Genomic DNA, 7,637 nt, shown 5'->3' with positions numbered 1-7,637 from the left:
AAATTTTATTAACTACAATCAATTAAATGTTCTAATTTTGCAAGTGTAAGCCAGACATTATGCTTGTTTACTCAGGAAAACCTTACTGAATCTCCATTTATCCATTTCAGAAGGGTCCTGTAAAGTTTTTGCATGCTGTGTAGATTCCAAATGAGTAATTTGCGGAGTACATTTTCAAACTTGGACCATGACGGTGGCACCACAGAATGGCCTACTCTTGCGAATGGCATCACTGGATCATTAATGTCCACTGTGAACCAGACAGGTGTGCATTTTATGGTTAATGCACCCGCAGTAATAACCAGGGTGGCCACTGGATTCGAACTGTGAATCTCTGCAACAAGCGCCGATCACGCTACCACTAGTCCATGGGAATCAATCTTATTTAAAGCAGCTTTTTAAAAAGTTCGTATTTTACGCTTGGAGATAACGCACCTGTTGGCCAATGAGGTGGCGATATTATTTTTTTCAGGACATTGTGCATCATTATATGTAAATATGCATAGATTTTTTTCCACAGTTGAATATTTCACGTTTTGAACATAGAGAGTTCATTCGGGGTGTAGGTGTTCTATTGTATGCAAAGGTGTCCGCCAGAATTTTGGTTCTCACCTTGTATCCTTTTGACACACTGATTTTCTGCCAAGTAACATTACCAAACAAATTTAAATCTTAATCATTCAGCATCACCTTACAAGTTTGAAGACTTAGACGTGAGCATTTTCGAGATAAACTTGACAAACATGTGTATATTGGTATAAGAAGTACAGTTTATGTAAGAAGTGTTCCTGCTAACATTGTGCTTTGTTTCTCAGCTTCCTCGAGGTGTGGGGGGAGGCTGAATGCTCAAAGTATGATGCTGACATCTCCAAACTACCCACACAACTATGAGTACAACTCCAGTTGCACTTGGGAAGTCTACACTCCACCCGGATACATGATTTTTCTATATATCAATGATTTTGAGTGAGTATGGAGTGCGCCATGAGAATATCAATCCTACGGACATTGCAACATAATTATCTGTGGACAATTTGTGCTTTAAAAACAATTCCTGCCACAACTGTGGGATATTTAAAACCGATGAAGACTACGATTCCCTCTTGGCTGATTTGTTCTAACTTGTCACCCTGAATTGTCGCAATTGATCAAATTCTAGGGGGCGGAGGAGTGAGGAAGAATTGTTGTATGCTTACTTATTTGGCTGGGATGACTTAAATTGTTCAATAAATTACACAACTTTCATGAATCATACTTAGATGCTCAAATAGCATTTCAGCAGGGTCATATTACATTTAGCCACCTCAAAGTTGTTTTGGTATTTTGGGTTATAGTGTGACATAACTCATGAGCATTTTAGCCATCACCATGATGCACATTAAATATATTTAAAGGAAATGATGCTTCGCATTGAATGTTAGTTAAATAACAGGGGAAGCTCCCCCATTGTTCAGTCTGCATACATTCTATCTACATAAACTACAATCTTGATTTGAAGCTTTCGTGACTGCAGAAATCCATACTCTTTGGTTCTTTCGGCAAAGTCACGTAGGTTTAAAATAAAATAAATCACGACGTTTCAGTCGCAACACAAGCGTCCGTCATCGCTTTCGCACCTGATGACGGACGCTTGTGTTGCGCCCGAAACGTCGTGATTTATTTTATTTTCACCTACATGACTTTACCGAAAGAACCAAAGAGTATACATAAACTTCACCAATACATATAGAATTGAACCAGAATTAACACAATTTACTAAAAAGGAAGAAACTATTTTTGGAATTGATTCCTAAATGGACAGGGAATTATTGTCGGCTTCCAGCTCTTGCCACTTTGGGTTATATCACTTTATTTTAGAAACTCTGCTGTTCATTATTTATTAATTTCTTGTCGCTCAGGGTACTGGATGAGCCCGGGGCTGATAGGACTCGCAGTCACAACCGGCAGTGCGACCACGACAGCCTCACCGTCCTGGAGAACGACAAAGGAAGCAGCTCGGTGGTGACTCGTCTTTGTGGGATCCTGCCAGCCAGCCAAGTGTCCACCATTGGCAACATGACCCTGCAATTCACCTCGGATGGCTCAGGGAATGGAAGGGGGTTTAGCCTTCGCTTCTACCGCAGCGGTAAGAGGCTCGGTGGCTATAGTCTCTAAAATGTTGGAGAGTGCACGGAGGCATTAGGAGACCATGTTCCCTTTATGACCTCCTACTTGGTCTCCGTGAGCTCGATGTGCTTGGCTATTCGTAAAGAGGGGGGAGTCTGTGGATGTAGGGTCATATCCCTTTTCTGTAGGTATGTATGTATGTTGAACTTGTTTCGCACTGTATGAAGCCAAACGTGCTAAGTGGAGGTGCTGGCGTATTTTCTAAAATCTTAGTGCTTCAAATACACCGTGTGATTGGCAAGAGTCGCCTTTCTCAACAATGCTTTTTGGGTTCTGTAACATTTATGAAACGTTTCAGTTGAGGCATTGTTTAACTTACATGTTTGCTTTTCTCAGTTATTTGAAAAGTAGTGACTCGATTTATAATCATTTTTATAATGACACATGCATATTCGTGACACATTTCAGCTGGTATACTCAACTAAAATGTAAAATATTCATTGTATTATCTTTGTACAACATGAGGTTTTGGTAAGTGAGGTGGATTGAGTGAAACCGGTAGTTCTCTTGCATTTCATAGAAACGAGTCACTTAATAGGCATCTAGATACACAGGGAAGCACTATTCCACTGGGAACGGTGTACAAAAACCGCACAGACACACGCATCACCGAATGTGTAAAGCTGGCTAAATCTCAGGCAGTGAACTGGCAGGTAACCACAGCATGTTACAGGTATTGGCCTAGAGCTCAAAAACGAACGTTATGGGTTTGATCCCTCCAACAAGAAACATGCTATTCATCACATGTTTGGTAAATATTGCTCCCAATCGACTGCAATTGATATTTTTTTCTATTTCACCAGCTAATTGTATCCTTTTCAATGGTCTGATTATCATCAGAGGTAACTGTGCCCCACTATTGGCGCGCAAAAGTGACTCAAAGGAGTAGGGCACGGGCAATATAGGGGTAAAAGTGCACGAGGCTTGAAGTCAACCGGTATCCATCTGTTTAGCTATTTCACCTGCTGATTCTAAGTCCTGCCACAGCCAGGAAAGTGAGTTGAGCTTGGGCTATTTACAGTGAAAAACTGACCACCACACAATGCTCATCCTGCCCTATGGGAAAAGTGGCTGCGCTTGGCCCGCGACTGGAAAATGCTAGCTGACATTGGCCGGCAACTTGTGTTTCCTCCGGAGATCGCAACCACCACCCTAAGACCTGACATGGTGCTCTGGTCCCGTTCGCTCAAGAAGGTCTTCATCATTGAGCTCACAGTACCCTGGGAGGACTCAGTAGATGAGGCTTATGAGCGAAAACATCTGCGCTATGCCGATCTAGCTGCCGAAGCACGGCATCATGGCTGGAACACAGAAGTCCGACCAGTGGAGGTGGGCTGCAGAGGTTTTGTGGCAACATCTACAACCAGACTGCTTAGAGACCTGGGAATTAAGGGCCAGAGCCAGCGTTCGGCAATCAGAGCTGTATCGGAGGCGGCAGAAGGCAGCAGTCAGTGGCTCTGTACTTGGAATCATATTTGCAGCTTATATTATGATTCATGCTTGATTTTTGGGTTAGGGCACGTGATGATTTGGCAAATTATTTGTTAAGACCCTCAGCCCGACACAGCCAAACAAAATGAGTGATCACACGCACGAGCATTTAATGTGTCAATTATACTTTTTTCAGCTCAACGTTAAATTGAATTCTCACAAGTAAATGTAGAAATTAGATACGGTGTATTTGATACTGCATCAAATATCATCAGGAGAAGATCCAGGATGTCAATACAAATCTAGGAAGTCTGAATTTCTGACTTCATTGAGTTTTAGTTTTTCTTCCTGACTCTCTCACTTGCTCGTGGGCTGAAACATTAACAGTTGGTGCGTTAAATGCTCGTACACAACGCGACAATCTCATTGGCTTGGCTGTGGTCATCATTATCTGGCCCAGCCTGAAAACATCTATTACGGATAAAAGTTTTAGGCAACCTGGAGCTGGTGAATATCTCCAAGGCCACAGCTGCACGATTCGCACAAACCTTGACAATGCAGCTGGTGACTTGATGGTGGGGTTGATGATCACCATGATAGTGTGCACTGTATTGCCCATGTAAGCAGTAGAACGAGGAAGTCACTATCCTATATGCAGTATCCTGGCCTTACAAAATATGGATGAGATGAAACGGTCAGTCTTGTAGACAGAGTCCTCAACATGGATAGTGGCATCAAGTAGTGAAGTTCACGGGCATAGTGATAACCGTGGTGCCTATAGGAGAGTAAGGAGGTGCATAACTGCCAGTAAGTGACTCGAGTGAATCGGTGAGTGATGTTCACGAGAACAGTAACCATGTGACTTGCGATAGCAGAGTGATGATGTGAATGACGGGAGTACATCTGAGTGCTTGTGTTCTTGCCGCAGTCTTACTCTTGATTTAAAACTTTCGTGACTGCAGGGATTTATATTCTTGGTTCTTTCGGTAAAGTAACGTAGGAGGGAAACAATCAAATAATAAAAATCTAAAACAATTAAATTCTCTCGACGTTTCGACTGCAACACAAGCAATCATCATCAAGTGTGAAAACCACAGCAAGAAATGTATATAGTCTTACTCTTGATAAAAATATATCAATTAAGGGGCTATGTTTTAACTCATTTACCGTTTAATGTTTCTTTCATTCTGTTTGATGCCTCTCGTTGCCCACAAAATCAGAGAACGTCTGTGGAGGAACACTGGAAGGTACTAATGGTACATTTGGCAGCAACTACGGTTATCAGTCCTGTTATTGGCATATCACTGTCCCCGAAGGAAGCGTCGTGCACATCAATGCATCATCAATTTGCAGGTAAAGATCATTGCCTTGTTTGTCTGTGTGCTTTGCAGACTGTGGAGGAGCGGTCGAGTGGGAAGTGGGGGGGGGGGCAGAGGCGGTGTATGTGTCATTTATTTTAAGTATGGGTATAGTGACAGACAGGCGCATGCATGGCAGGGCACACCAGGCAGAACACAGAGCCCCTTCATTGTTCTGACCAAAGCCAATAAATATAATCTGTGAGTACGTCCCCTGTCTGCTGTATTAATGTAAAGTGCAGTGGAATTAGCCGTGTTTTGAGAATTCACGAGCTAAGATTTTTACTTGAGGATGTGTGGCATTCTGAAAATGGGACATTTACACAAGTTAAGTCGAATGTGGCTATTGTTCCTTATTCCACACTATTCATGATGCTTAAAATTGTTCCAGACTGACAAAGCCATGGCAGTGGAATGAACTGTCTTGCTCGTCGGGAATATAAAGAGAAAGTTTTTTTTCCGATCACCAACGTTTGTCCAATTTCTCCCTCAATCCAATAATCAAATACAGCCATGGCCATCTGTGTCAACAACAACTATTTTATCAATAAAATAACAAAAATACAGCCACCTCTCGCTCGCTGTCCTCCTCCCCCACCCCACACATCTGGCCTGCAATGTCAAAGCGTTGGTTTTTTTGCAGTTGTGGATCACATCCAGCATTATTAGGCGATTTTCCTGAGTTGAATTGGCGTTCTAGATTTGAAACGTTCGTGACTGCAAGGATTCATACTCTTAGGTTTTTTTGGTAAAGTCACGTAGGTAAAAAATAAAAATAATAAACACTTGATACAGTAAATCTAGCTGTGACGGTCCCACCTGATGACGGAGACTTGTGTTGCCTCCGAAACGTCGTGATTTATAATTTTATTTCTATTATTGTTATTTTTATTATTTCTTTTTTACCTACGTGACTTAACCGACAAAACCGAAGAGTTTGAATTGGCGTGTTTGCCCAGGTGACAACTTTATTTAGCTGTCAGGTGAAGGAGGGTGTACAACACACATTGCCATTGCACTTGCGCGACCTGACCCAAAACCCAATTACAATTATAACATTGGTCTCAAAAGCCTGAGAGTAAAATATTTTACTTATTTCACCAACAAAATTCATTGATGGCACATATATGTGTGTGTATAAGTATGTGGGGAGCGGTGGCGTAGCGGTGAGTGGCCTGCATTACGAACCCGGCGACCTGAGTCCGATTCCCGCTCATGGCCAACACCAGTGACAATTATTGGAACCAGTTCTGGGCCTATCAGAGGTCCACTCGGCCTAAAATAAGTACCTGGTGCAATGTGTAAACATTGCCACTAGGGAGACAAAGGTGCCCGGGTGTGGTGTTGATCATGTGTATCAGCAGGATTGGACCCCAACTGGTCAGCTCCTTACATGGACAGGGATTGCGCCATACAGTCTTGACATTGTGGCAGAATCTACTTGCCCTGCCCCTATTTTAAAATAGTGAGGCACAATAGGAATGGACCACTCTTTTAATGATTTCCTCATGTAGCAATGGAGTAAAGCGTGGTTTTGTGGAGGTCCTTATGCGCTGTGCAGTACATCATCAATGCACGTGTGTACACCAGCATGCGATACCGAGTCGGGTCTGTAGGTGGCTGGCAGGGTTATTGAGTAATCTGACCTGTACACCAGTCACGTGGTTAATGGCGACTCGGTTGAGGATTGCTGTGTGACACACGTGCTGTTGCATTTTATAGGTAAAGGACCCAAAGGTTTTTTTTTATAGTTATAGAAATGTTCCAGTCCTTAAGCTTGGCTTTAAATTGGTCGTTTGTGATATATTCAATAGGAGGTGGTTTAGCACTGTACACTGTAAAAGATTACGTACTGTAGTTAATACTGCTAATACTCTAACCCTAATACTGTTTATTCTATAACCATGCCCATGCATCCCGAGTATGACTACTTGCAATGCGATTAAGAATATAACACATGTACAGTAATAAGTTGTATAATGGTGACAAGTACAGTTCATATACAGTATATATACAGTACAGATAATGGATGTAAGATATTAATATAAGTGGATGGTATAGATAGACATACAGCTTAGGATTAAAGTAATATTCGAATAGTGAAGTGTAACCGTTATGATTTAAGACAAAGATGGTGTATCAATAGTGTAATTGGGTTTAAGGGAAACTTATTGAGTAACCTGACCCGTACACCAGTCACGTGGTTAATGGCGACTCGGTTGAGAACTGCTGTGTTACACAGAACTGCTGCGTTATACTGTGTTATACAGCAGTTCTCACAAATGTGTTTGCCCTCGATTTGGAGCACCTGCCCACGTGTCCTTCATTTCGAGCGTGCAACAATAGTTTGGCATTTGCAAAATATATCAATTGCAATATTTTGGCTTTGTGGAAAGTTTGTGCCAGTGGAAATATCCATAAAACCGAATATTCTCTTCATGAACTGAGTCGTGGTATATTAATGTAGCAGTAATGATGCCAATGAGTGTCCCACACAGCACTGTATAGAGATGCATATAATCCTGTGTTATGGTTACCTATATCACCTCTTGTGCTGTTTTGTAAGTGGGTTGATGCCGGATTAATACTGATTTTTATTTTTCTGTCAGTTGGGACAGCTACTATGAATGGGCAATCTACGATGGCGACTCCACGTTTGCACCTATTCTCAGCCAAAGACAC

The 7,637-nt window shown here is 42.0% G+C and overlaps 1 long non-coding RNA gene across 1 annotated transcript; it reads left to right on the top strand.

The window, feature by feature from the left end:
- Positions 1-2,053: 2,053 nt before the first annotated feature.
- Positions 2,054-7,608, top strand: LOC144933292 (uncharacterized). Its single transcript, XR_013637007.1, has 3 exons — positions 2,054-2,125; positions 4,818-4,950; positions 7,565-7,608. It is a non-coding gene; the product is annotated as an uncharacterized LOC144933292 (long non-coding RNA).
- The last annotated feature ends 29 nt before the right edge of the window (positions 7,609-7,637 follow it).

This window comes from Lampetra fluviatilis, chromosome 7, assembly GCF_964198595.1.
Source record: "Lampetra fluviatilis chromosome 7, kcLamFluv1.1, whole genome shotgun sequence".
In the NCBI taxonomy this organism is placed as follows: Eukaryota; Metazoa; Chordata; class Hyperoartia; order Petromyzontiformes; family Petromyzontidae; genus Lampetra; species Lampetra fluviatilis.
The sequence above is the reverse complement of the archived record's forward strand: the minus strand, read 5'-3'. Positions and strand labels throughout refer to the sequence as shown.